The sequence below is a fragment of the Brassica napus genome, chromosome A3, assembly GCF_020379485.1.
Source record: "Brassica napus cultivar Da-Ae chromosome A3, Da-Ae, whole genome shotgun sequence".
Classification (NCBI taxonomy): Eukaryota; Viridiplantae; Streptophyta; class Magnoliopsida; order Brassicales; family Brassicaceae; genus Brassica; species Brassica napus.
In genome coordinates, this window is record NC_063436.1 from 36543862 (window position 1) to 36557511 (window position 13650).

The 13650-nt window shown below is 29.2% G+C and overlaps 1 long non-coding RNA gene across 1 annotated transcript; it reads left to right on the plus strand.

Moving 5' to 3' along the window:
• The first annotated feature begins 10934 nt into the window (after nucleotides 1-10934).
• On the plus strand, nucleotides 10935-12532 carry LOC111214684. The gene is made up of 5 exons (XR_002664038.2): nucleotides 10935-11434; nucleotides 11545-11608; nucleotides 11732-11832; nucleotides 11922-12079; nucleotides 12222-12532. It is a non-coding gene; the product is annotated as an uncharacterized LOC111214684 (long non-coding RNA).
• The last annotated feature ends 1118 nt before the right edge of the window (nucleotides 12533-13650 follow it).

Sequence of the window (13650 nt, forward strand, 5' to 3'; positions counted from 1 at the left end):
AATTCTTATCAGTTCGTCTACTGGATCTATGAGACTGATTAAATCATAAACCAACCAAGACTGAAGAGAACAAGACCTTAGACAACTGATCCTGACAGGTTAACCAACATACAGCAATTGGTTCTCATCAAAACATGGCTGAATCAAGAAGCTGAAGCTTACCGGTTTTACTCAACTAATTAAACTTGACTGGTTGTCTCTCTTCAAGCTAACCACGAATTAACCTGATCAACACCACAAGAATCCATGGTTGGATTTATTCAGAATTTATCTCCAGTGTAGGCAAACCAACAAAACTTCTCACAGAAACTGATCCACAACCATCTTACCGATCAAAATCAAAGGCTGAAGAACATAGGTGATTCTCAACTTCAGGACACCAAATATTCAGCTCTTAAACACTCCAAAACTCACTGATTAAAGTCACAGGATGGTGAGAAAGAGTTGTCCATGCTCACTCCTCTTCTCTGAATATTTTTCTGAATTTTTCATGAATCTTTTCTCACAGATTTTTCTCTCTTCTTTCTCTCTTTCTCTCTGAATTTTTCTCTGGTTTTTCTTGCAGGTTATGAACGTCCAGAGGAGAGAAGAGGGTATTTTATATCATAAGGAGTTGCTTCAGATGAGGGTTTGCTCCCACAAAAGACAAAGATGAGGTTAGACAGCTGGTGACATGCTTCAGCACACCAAGCAGCACAAGCAGCTGAACTTTTCCTTCTCATGAAGAAAGCTACAAGCAGCTGAAGCAAGTAGCTTGTGACCAGCATGTGACTTCTAATGAGCAAGCAGGCAAGCAAGTAGGTGTAGGTCATGTGACCTAATTACTGAGGAAGCAAGTAGGCTAGAAGGTGCAAAGCATGTGACTGTTCAGAAATAATTTTAAGAGTTTTGTCGATATTTTTCGGACTGTTTCGACTAAATATTTTTCATCATTCAAATCTCGTCCTGCTCTGAATAAACTCACCCAGCATGAATAAAAATCAACGATAATAATTAACACTCGACCAGAACCATCAAGAGATGGTTTTTCGACCAAAAGACAGCCCCGTCGAGATTAATTCACCGTGTCGATTTTTATTTAAATTCTGATCGATCAATCTTCAAACTGATCTTAAAGAATTTTCTTGACCAAAATTATATCTGCTCGTGAGGGTTATTACACTTTGTAACTACTTTAATCATAATATATTTTCATTTTAAATCTAATATATATTTATATATTATGTTTTAAAAATTCTAATAAATCTGTGCAAAAATATTTAAACAATAACTTAATGTATTTTAAGTTATCGTTTAATAATGAAAATAAATAAATTATATCATATTTTATCTACTTTATATTCATGATCATGATAAAATATAATTATTATACTAAAATATTTATGTTCAAAAATAAAATCTAATATCTTGGTAAGATGGGTTAACATTATCAAACTATATAATACATGTATAAAAATTAACATGTATTTCTTTAAAGTTAATAACATAAAATCTTTGTAACTACTTTAATCATAATATATTTTAATTTTAAATATAATATATATTTATATATTATGTTTTAAAAATTCTAATAAATCTGTGTAAAAATATTTAAACAATAACTTAATGTATTTTAAGTTATCGTTTAAAAATGAAAATAAATAAATTATATCATATTTTATCTACTTTATATTCATGATCATGTTAAAATATAATTATTATACTAAAATAAATATGATAAAATTATATTCAATTGATAAATTTATAAATTTTATTTTCATAAATATAAACTATTTATTTAAAATATAATATGATGATAGAACAGCTTAAAATTAACAAACTATATAATACATGTCTAAAAATTAACATATCTTAGACTTTTTTATACACAATAATAAATTATCTAAAATGAATAAGCATAAAAATATTGGTAAAAAGAAATCAAGTTTTGAAAAACGGGTCAGAATTTAGCATAATTAAATACAAAATAATTTTTAAATATATTTTCTCATTAATATATTAATTTGCTTAATAACTAAATGCAAATACAATAAGATAAATATATAATAAGAAGTGGTAAATACATACGGTTTAAACAATTAATTAATTATAACGTGTAAATTATAAAATTATTGTATTTGAAATAGTTATATAAATATTTAAGTATATGATTAACATTAAAAATATATACCACTTATGTTCTAAAACAATAATTTATGTATAGAAAAATGAAAACAAACACCCGTGCGGTTGCACGGGTCAAAATCTAGTAGAGTTTATGTCTCTGGTTTACGTGGGGCTAAGGTGGGGAGAAAGAATAAAGAAATCCTCATTGAAGTTTGGTTTCCTGAGACAGTAACTATTCATGTTTGGGTTTTATATGCAGGAGTTTTATGCCAACTGACACAACTTGGTCAATCGAAGTTGCTGGTGATTTGGAGAAGAGTGATGGAGGGGCTAAGATTCAGTCCGATGAAGGATGGTTTATGATATTGGTTGAATTTGTGGTACATCATTGGTGTTTTCTAGGTCCAGATTATTTTGGAAAGAGTCAAAAAGACACTTTGTTTTCCAAAATTAAACATGTATTGTCTAATAATTGTGTTAGCTTTGTTGTGTAAAAAAAAATCTGGGTAATTGTTTCTTTTGTCAAAAATGAGTATTTATTTATTTTTATTTAGAATGGTCACTGTATTTATATAATTTGTAAACTGCATCATTGAAATCATGTGTTTTAAATTGTATTAATATTGTTGTTTCTGACATATAAATACATGTAGCTATATAATGGCTTCTTATTTAGATTATTTTTTTTTAACAATTTTGTATGTAATTACATTTTAAATTGTATTGATATTGTTGTTAAATTTATTCTTTTTAAATAAGATAGATTGATAGAAGACCTGTGTATGTGTGATAAAAGAGGTGATAAATTACTAAGAAGTGAAATTATATTTATATTTACGATGAAACTAATATTTACAATGAAAATGTTTAAATAAATTATTTCATAAATATAGAACATAATTATCATACCATATAAATATATATAGTTGGATTAACATAGACGTAAAAGATCAAACTAGGACTGGGTAAAAAATCTGAATTCAAAGAATCAATTGAATCTGATCCGAAATATAATATTGAATCAAAACCAAAATTGGTTAAATATTCAAATGGATCCAAAATTTAAGTATTTAGATAACTGAAACCAAATCCGACTCAAACCTAAGTATTTTGGGTATGTAAATTTATCCGAAATATATTTATATACTTAAATATATTAATTATTTTAGATTTAATATCTTAAATATTTAAAATGTATAAGATTTTTTTTATAACGGCTTATAAGATATTTTGAAGTTATCCAAAATATTTGAAAATATTTAAAATAGTTGAAAGTAAATGTCTAAAATAGCTAAACAATTTTCAAAACACTAAAAATATTTAAAATATTTATATATTCTCTATCCAAATATTCAATACAAATCAATCAATTTTCAAAGTTGTTTGGACCCTTTCATTTAATTCATTATTTTTTTGTCTTCCCTTAAATTTATAATAACAATATGTTACCATATATTTCTCTAACAATAATTTAGTCAATTCTTTTATTTATTTAAATCTCACTCCTAAATCCTAATCATTACTATTACTATATTTATCATTTTGATTTTAAATCGTAAAAGTATTGAAATTAATGTTTTATATTATAACTTTTATCATATAATATATGATTTAAAGCAAGATAAATTACAAGATATATATGTGTACATTCTGACTTCCTCTTTCATTTATAATAAAGTAATCATATCATATATAAACTTTTCCACTAAAATCTCATATCATATACTAAACTTTCAACCGTCTATAGTTCGATAATATTTTCATCTTTAAAAATGATTTTTCTGAATATTCATGTTACCTTCACAAAAATGAAGAAATTCATTGGTTCTATTAAAGCTAACCTGACTTCACGATATCAGTATTGATTATTCAAGATTTTGAAAATTATTTATTTAGATATTATACTTTTATATACTTTTCACTTAAAACGAATCAATACTATTAAAAATGAAAGAGTTTTAAAAAATCTAATATAAAAAAATTGTTGGAGTTATGTATAACTATTTATTATTTTTCTGATAATACATTTATCATTCTAAACATACAATATTTTAAATATTTTTAAGAGATCTTAATATTATTTCTTATGATACATTTACTCAGAAAAATATTTCATCAACCATGTTTTTGTACAATAACGTTAAAAATCTATATCAAAAAGTTGTTGGACCTGATATGAACGTAATGGGTCCACATCTGTTCGAGTATTTAAGATCCTAAAAGAATTTTAAATATATGAAAAATCTGAAAAATATCCGAAACACGAAAAGTATTTGAAACTCCAAACAAATATTAAAAAAATTCAAATACATAAAAATTTAAAATCTTATTCAAAATCTGACAAGATAAACTGAAAAATACCCAAAATTTTATCCAAATACCCAATTTTTTTTAATTTGAAAAATTTACCTGAAATCAAAACTCTAATCGTTAACCAAAAACTTAAAAACAATATCCATAATACCGGAAACATATTCGGAATATCCAAATATACCTAATAAACACATATTTATGATCGGATCTAGGATAGGACCCGGACTCAAACAAAGACCTGCAGGTCAAAAAAAAAACCCAATACGTTATCTTCTCTGGACCTGAACTAAACCTATAATTTTGGGTCGGTTCGGTTTGTTTTTTTTGATCTGTATATAATTCTCATGTCGAAAAGAACTTACGTAAAAGTGTACATATAAAATCTCAAATAAAATAATTTGTAGATTATATAGCTGTTAAAAGTTATGTTTTTCGTTATAATAAAACTTTATATTATACTATAATCCAATAACCCCGCGCTTTTCAAGCGCGGGTCAAAATCTAGTTTATATATTAAATCTAAGTATTTTAGCAAAACAATTTCAAATTTATATGTAATATATTGTTTTTATTTTTAGTTTTTGAGAAATTTAAAGATATTTAAATTTATTAAAAAAAAAAAAAAATAAACAGGTTATCGGAACAAAAACTTAACCTGTAAGGATCTGAGGCGAATCTGAACCAAAATTTATAAATATCTGAATCGAGCTAAAATTTGTAATCTCGAAAACCCGAAACCTAAGTAGACCCGAAATAAATCCAAATGGGTACACGAATGCTCACCATAGATCACACATTGAAATCTAAATGTTTTGTCTCTCATTGAATCGAAGTAATATATATTAAATTAATGATTTAACTGAAATTATATTCCGCGCTTTCAAATCGCGGATCAAAATCTAGTAGACAATTAAAATCACAAAATATAATTATTCAAAGTAATAAATAAAATCATTATGTTTTAAAATGTTATATTATCAATTATGTAATGCATTTTAATTTACAAATATATATATATATATATATATATATATATATTATCCCATTAGTACAAAGAAAAAAATTAAAGTGAAAGCAAATATTTATACGGTCACAGATCAAGATCTAGAAATAAACAACTATAGCGCAATATTATTATTTTTAACAAATTTATTTTATTTTTTAAGGAATGCTAAGATTTTGAAATTAGAAAAAATTATGACCCACCTCTATATTATTTTAATTAGGAAATTTAAAATTTATATCAGAATATTTTATTAAACTTTTAATGTTATTTTTTATTATAACTGAAAATATTAATTTTCAATATAAATTTATGTTTAAATGCTAAAATACATCATTTAATATAAATAAAAAAAACTAAAAACATAAAAAAAAATAGCCGCCCAGTTGGGCGGGTCAAGGTTTAGTTATTATTAAATAACCTTTACCTCATGTGTTATTATCAAAAATGCTATTTCCTATGTGGTAACACCACAATCACTCTCACACCATATCTTTAAAGACCCTCTTTTTACTAGATTAATTACATATCTTGCCATTGAACATTAGATTTTAATTACTATGATATATTATATGCATCCTCATTATTAGATCTAGAAACCGGTTCTATAGTGAACGTTCACAAAATTGATTTGTCCTATGCCCAAAAAAATTTTGATTTACCATATACCATGTACGATGAGGAACTCTCCAACACCTTTATACTCTATGATTATTATTTTACATAAAATCGAGACAGCATGATATATTGGTCATTTGCATCATGTATACAAACCACTAAAATCAAAATGGCAATATATAATTATCATCTGTTTTTCATATTCCCAATAAAATATATAAGAAGTCATGGAGCTATGTTGAGTATAATGATACAAACATTACTCTAAATTATTTTAGTGGCTTCGGGATGAATTATTAAGTCAACCATATAGTTAACCATTATTTTGTTAATATATTTTATCATATATCAATAGAATAAATATATTAATATACTTTATTGTATATCAATTGAAATCTATTGAAATTATAAAATAGATTTTTAACAAACACCCAGCTCGGTTTAATAAACCGGTTTTGTATCTATCAAACCAAATTGAATTGTATTCGTGAATGTATAAATATTATGGGATTCTATGAAATTCATTTGGTGAGAAAACATTTGTATTATTGGTAGGTGTAAAATTGTTATGAATTCAATTATTTTTTCCTAAATTATGTAATTTTAAATTTTAATATACATTTTGAGCAAGTCAAATCCTTTTTTTTTTGTCAGCAAACAAACAGACTCATATAGACTCTGTGAACCAAACTGGTAGCTCCGCATCCATGTGGACTACAAACGAGGGTTGCTTTCTTGCACTGCGTGCTAGACTATCCGCCCTTGTGTTTAGCGTCTTTCGTATATGGATGAGCTCTGAGCTGTGGAAACTTCTTTGCAGGATCTTGATATCTTCCAAATAACTTGCAAATGCGGGCCATTCTTCGGGTTCAGAAACCATCTTCACCAACGGAGAACAATCCGTCGCAAAAGTAACATTATATTGTCTTAAGTTCCTCATACATTCCATTGCCCATATGAGCGCCTCTATCTCCGAGTGCAGTGGGGATTGACCCGCTCTAGTATTCCTTGCTCCCATCAAACTGTCAAAACCTTCTAGAGTACTACACCATCCTTGTCCCGAAAACCGATCATTTTCCTTCCATGAACCATCCGTGAAACACCATCTACCGGAGATAGTGGGCAATGTCGCATCCACTACCAATCGGGTCTGATCAGATCCCTGTTCATTTTTAATCTGCGCCTCAGCCCAGAGGGCCGATTCTGTTTCCGCCAACTTGAGGGTATCGCGGGGATCAATATCCAAATTGCTAAAGACCTTATTGTTTCTTCCTTTCCATATATACCATAGAATCCATGCAAAATGATTATCTTCCATTGGTGGAGACACCCTCCAAAATAAATGATCCATATTTGAAAATAGTGATTGCAGGGGAAAAAAATCTGGGTTTGACGGAATCCGTGACAATGCCCAAACCTGGATTGCCGGAGGGCATTCAAAAAATACATGATTGATGGACTCCTCAGGTGCTCCACATCGTGCACAGATCGTATCCCCTTGAATACCTCGAGACCTTAGATTTTTCTTTACCGCCATGCAACCGGTAACCAATTGCCAAAAAAATGTTTTAACTTTGGTGGACAGCGCACTTTCCAACATTGTGCTTTCAATAAAGAAACTGATGGGCCATACTCTGGTGGTGGCCTAACTTTGTCTGGATACACTCGTTCCACCTCATATCCTGATTTAACTGTATATCTCCCATTCATTGTAAAATGCCAGCCATCCCGATCCGCTGTCCGAAACCGGCTTAACGGTATACTCTCAATTATCTGCGCATCAATCGGGTCCACTAAAGTCCTAATAACCTGTGAATTCCATGTTCTTGATGTTTTATCAATAAGAGAATCCACCGTGAGATCCGGGAAAAGGTTGTGTTGATATTTGTTTGCTGGTCTCGGACGGGTGGATGGGAGCCAAGGATCATTCCATACTGAAATAGATGATCCTGATCCCACCCTTTTGATTAGTCCTTTGCTAACCAGAGATCTAGCTGAGACAATACTACGCCAGCCATAAGATGACGAGTAAGATCTAATTGGTTCCAGGGGTGAAGCATTCCTGAAATACCTTCCTTTGAACACTCTTGCAAATAAAGTGTTTGGTTTCTCAATTAACCTCCAAAATTGTTTCCCAAGCATGGCCGTATTAAAATCTGTGAGATCTTTAAAACCCAAACCTCCATCAGCCTTAGGCACACAGACTTTATCCCAAGATTTCCAATGCATCCCTCTAGTATTACCTCCTGGACTCCACCAAAACCGTGCCACTGCACTGGTCAGTATTTTCATCACTGTTTTCGGAATACGATAACATCCCATTACATGATTTGGTAGAGCTGTTACCACAGATTTTATAATCACCTCTTTACCCCCTTTAGTGAAAAACTTGAAAGTCCATCCATTAACCCTATTATTTAATCTCTCTTGAACAAAACCAAAAACTTGTACCTTTGAGCCTTCCAAACTCTCAGGTATTCCCAGGTATGATCCCATTCCACCTAGATTTTGTATTCCCAAGATGTCCCGTAAATCCTGCCTTAAATCTTCCTCAATCTTATGCCCAAACTGAATCGAAGATTTTTCAAAGTTTATCTGCTGACCTGATACCACTTCATATTCCTTAAGGATCCGGAGAATAGTCTGGCATTCTTCCCTTTTTGCTTTACAGAAGAAAAGACTATCATCTGCAAAGAGTAAATGGGATATCGAAGGGCAAGCCCTAGCGACTTTTATACCCGTCAAAAATTTCTCCCTCTCCGCCTTTTTAATATTCGCTACCAACGCTTCCGTACACATAATAAATAGATAAGGAGAAAGAGGATCCCCTTGCCGAAGTCCCCGCTGTGGGATTATATTTCCTTTCGGTTGTCCGTTTAATAATACTCTATATTGTACTGAGGAAATACATTCCATCATCAGGCGTATCCAATGTTGATCAAAACCCATTTTAGGGTTGAAAAGCCTAGAGTGGTATCCGATAGGAGCGTTGGTGTTCTTTGATTGTTGGTCTAAGGCGATCGGAAGTATTCTGAGAACCTCAGATCGACCATCGAGGAACATCGACCGTGTCATTTCCGGTCATCTATGATCGGGGGTGTCACACAAAGATTTTATGTTATTAACTTTAAAGAAATACATGTTAATTTTTATACATGTATTATATAGTTTGATAATGTTAACCCATCTTACCAACATATTAGATTTTATTTTTGAACATAAATATTTTATAATTACGAAAATAAAATAAATAAATATATAAATTTAATAAAATTTTATTATATTTAGCTCAATATAATAATTTTATTTTAATATGATTGATTATGATTATATAATAAATAAAATATTATAGATTTTTTTATTTTTAATTTTATATAACTGAATATATTAATGTATAATAATATTTTAAACTAATTTCAAAATTAGCAAAAATATTTAAATATAATTTTGAAAATGAAGATCTTGTAAAAATCTTTTTAAACAGATTCGTTAGAATTTTAAAATAAATATATTTATATTTAAAATAAAAAGATATCAAAAGATATTATGATTAAAATATTTTAAAAATTATATTTATTATTAGTCTGAACTAAAATGTAATATGAATTTATATGAATAGGTCCATTAGGTCCATTTTTAAAAAAATTACACATGAATTAAGGTTGTGACTTATGTTTTAATATATAAGATATCTCTGTCTGTTCAGATCATGACAGTCCCAAAGAACATAACGTGCAAAAACCAAAAGACAACCACAATACATTAACAGACCAAACATATGCTATTACCATTCTGCACTGTAACAATAAAGAGAGGACCTATACATTCCAAAAAACCATACACTGTGTAGCCTGGGTCGAGCCTTGTATACCTTAATTTGAAGGTAACTCCTCTTCCTCATATTTCCTTTGATTTTGTTTCTCTTGTTCTGCATCAGAAAGAAACAGATTAGAGAAACCTTTGTTTTGATGTGATCCCGGAACCCATTACTTCTAATAGATTTTCTTCCCCCTTTAGAGATTCTTTCCCCACTCCAATCATGAGAGTGAATAACCAGAGCAATTGGAAAAGATCAATTGAATCTGTACACTCCCTTTTTAACCGGATTGCAAATCCCTTGAGAGTATTAAGTTTCAAAAAATTACCCAGAAAAAACACTTCCTTTACAGTACTCCATCTCTTTAACATCGGAGATTTCATGAATCTTGACAAAAGCTGCAGTAGTGATACCACAGTCCATATCAATCCCACGTCCGAACCTCCTTTGTTTATATATACTGGAGCTCGAAATCTCGAGTCACAACCATTCGAAAACCACAAAAAGTGAAGCCCCTTTTTCCATGCCATCTGAATCGCACCCAATCCATGAAGATCTCAATCAAAAACGAATATGGTTAATTAAAAGTAAAATTGGAAATGCAGAATTAAATAAAAACCATAGATTTTAAATATTCCAGTGGCATAAATTTGTAAATATTGTTGAAACAAAAAGACACCTAAAAAATCCAATATTTATAACTAATTGGACTTATATTATGAAAACATTATACTAATAATATATGAATAACTATTTATATTTTATTTATATGTTATATAAATTGATTACGATGTGTGATTTTTTATTTTATTATTTATTACTAATAAATATTTGGAAATATTTATTATGTTAATAAGAAATATATTAGGAAATCTATTTTGATTAAGATTTGATTAAGAAAATCTATCATTTAAATTAGAAAAAAACATTAAATGATTAAATCTATTATTTAAATTAGGAAAAGACAAGCATACTTAAATATATGTTTACTAAAAATTTTAATGGCATTCTAATGTAAGTAAATGGTAAAATCAAGGGGTATTTCTATTTTGGTACTTCTCTTTTAATAATATAGATGCTCCTCAAATAATTAAAAAAGGATATTATAACAATTGTATACATTTCAGTATAACTCCTACGTATGATTCTATGACTAATTTTTCTGATTCAGTCTAAGATGAAACCCTAATAACATTAAAGGGAGAGGCTAACACGTAGTTACAGCCCTTTGTTAATTCTGTACGATTCGGTTCTTATCCGTGCTTGGGAAGATTTCAAGCATTCTAAGAAGAAAGTTTCACTTTTGTCCTCACCTTTCATCTCTTTGTCTCTAGGTTTAGTTATATCTGGTTTTCTAACTTTCTATGTGATTGGTTTCCGTTTAGATTGAATGATTTGGATACTTTCTGATTTAACGTCTTTGCGATGGATTTGGCTCAGCTCCTTCTGAGTTGAATTAAGAGTTTTTCGATTTGGTCTGTAAGTATGTGCTTCATCAAAGGGTCATCATTACATAAAGCAATTAATTTCGATTACATGAATCATCGTTACTCATCCTCTGATTTCGCTGAATTCAGGTGAAGTACCACTGTGACAAATAAGTTTTTTTTTCTCCAGGGTATAAAACTCTGAAGTAATGAACCTAATATCAATTTTGGTGAATAATGTAAATCTTTTTTACCTGCAGCTGTACAATTCCTCACAAAGAAGCTGCATGAAAATGTAGCGATGAGGTTGATCCACTGGCAAAGGTCTGGTTTTACTAATAACCACCAAATGATTCTGATTCTAAGCCTCATATCACTGTTAGATGGAATAAATCGTCATCATATTTCACTCTGAATGCTTGGTTTATTATCTTTTACCGTCTATAGGAGTTGTGAACAATATATTAAGGAGATAAAGGACGTGAACTTACTGGGTTACAAGACGGATTGCATTTGATTTTATTTCGGCATTGAGGACCGCCTACAAAGTAAGTTATGTGTTCATAGTGTTAAACTGATTTTGCTCCTCATGGAGAAATATTGGTTTTATTATATATATCTTTTTTCTTTTGTTAAGCCTCAGTTGATCCAATCAATGACATTCTTCCTCTTCTTCACGACTAACCACATGTGAAACGTGGGTAACTATTGGTGCTGGGTAAGCAGGAAATATAGGCACTTGCTCATGGTGCAAAAGAGAAGGGGCCAAAGTTGTAGTTGCTAATCGAACTTACGGTAAATACATATAATTTTTTCCCTTATGAATTTTTCCTTTATAAACACGTTAAGATATTCTATTACTGGTCAAACTCAGCCTTAACACTACTCTTCATCATAAACAAATACATATGAATATATGATGTTGTGTGTTTTGAAGAGTGAGCACTAGAACTCGCAGAAGCAATTCGAGGCAGAGCGTTATCTCACACGGATTTAGATAACTTCCACCCATAAGATGGCATTGTATTGTCCAACACCATGCACGTTTATGGGTATGCAACCAAATGTTGATGAGACTCCCATTTACAAGGTTAGCTCTTCGTGTAACGACTACCTCTTTTCCTTTTGTTTTCTATTAATAACAAAGGTGTGTTTATTTTTTTTCTTATAATGTAACAACAACGTTCTTATCATCTGCAAATCTCTTGGAAAGTCTTTAATTTATAACTTCGGTTTGTTTCCCCAACAGGTGGAAATCCCTTTGAGTTAGATGAGACCAAGATTTTTTCATCTTTGTTCGTCTAATCTATCTTATATATTAAAATAGAAGTCATGACTTATTTCATGTGTGATTTTTTTTTTTAATTTGGACCATCACTTAAAATTTTTATTAAATATATTTTATTAAGACTAATAATACATAGAATCTTTAAAATACTTTAATCATAATATCTTTTGATATCTTTTCATTTTAAATATAAATATATTTATTTTAAAATTCTAACAAATCTGTTTTAAAAGATTTTTACAAGATCTTCATTTTCGAAATTATATTTAAATATTTTCACTAATTTTGAAATTAGTTTGAAATATTATTATACATTAATAAATTCAGTAATCGTTTATAAAATGAAAAATAAAAAATTATGTAATATTTTATATATTATATAATCATAATCAAATATATTAAAAGAAAATTATTATATTGAGCTAAATATAATAAAATTGTATTAAATTTATATATTTATATATTTTATTTTCGTAAGTATAAAATATTGATGTTTAAAAATGAAATCTAATACGTTGGTAAGATGGGTTAACATTAGCAAACTATATAATAAATGTATAAAAATTAACATGTATTTCTTTAAATTTAATAACATAAAATCTTTGTAACTACTTTAATCATAATATATTTTAATTTTAAATATAATATATATTTATATATTATGTTTTAAAAATTCTAATAAATCTGGGTAAAAATATTTAAACAATAACTTACTGTATTTTAAGTTATCGTTTAAAAATGAAAATAAATAAATTATATCATATTTTATATACTTTATATTCATGATCATGTTAAAATATAATTATTATACTAAAATAAATATGATATTAGTATAATAAAATAAACAGAATCAACCCTTTGGGCTGAAGCCCAACTAGTGAACGAACAGAGTATGGTCCCACAGGAAGAGATTCGGTCTTCATTGTTAAATCCAGGACGATGGTGTTTCACAGATGGTTCCTCGAAAGAGAAAGATACTTTTTCCGGCCAGGGTTGGCACAGCACTTTAGAAGGCTTCGCTGGTTTGCTAGGGGCGAGGAATGTTCGGGCTAGTCTTTCTCCTCTCCATGCGGAGATG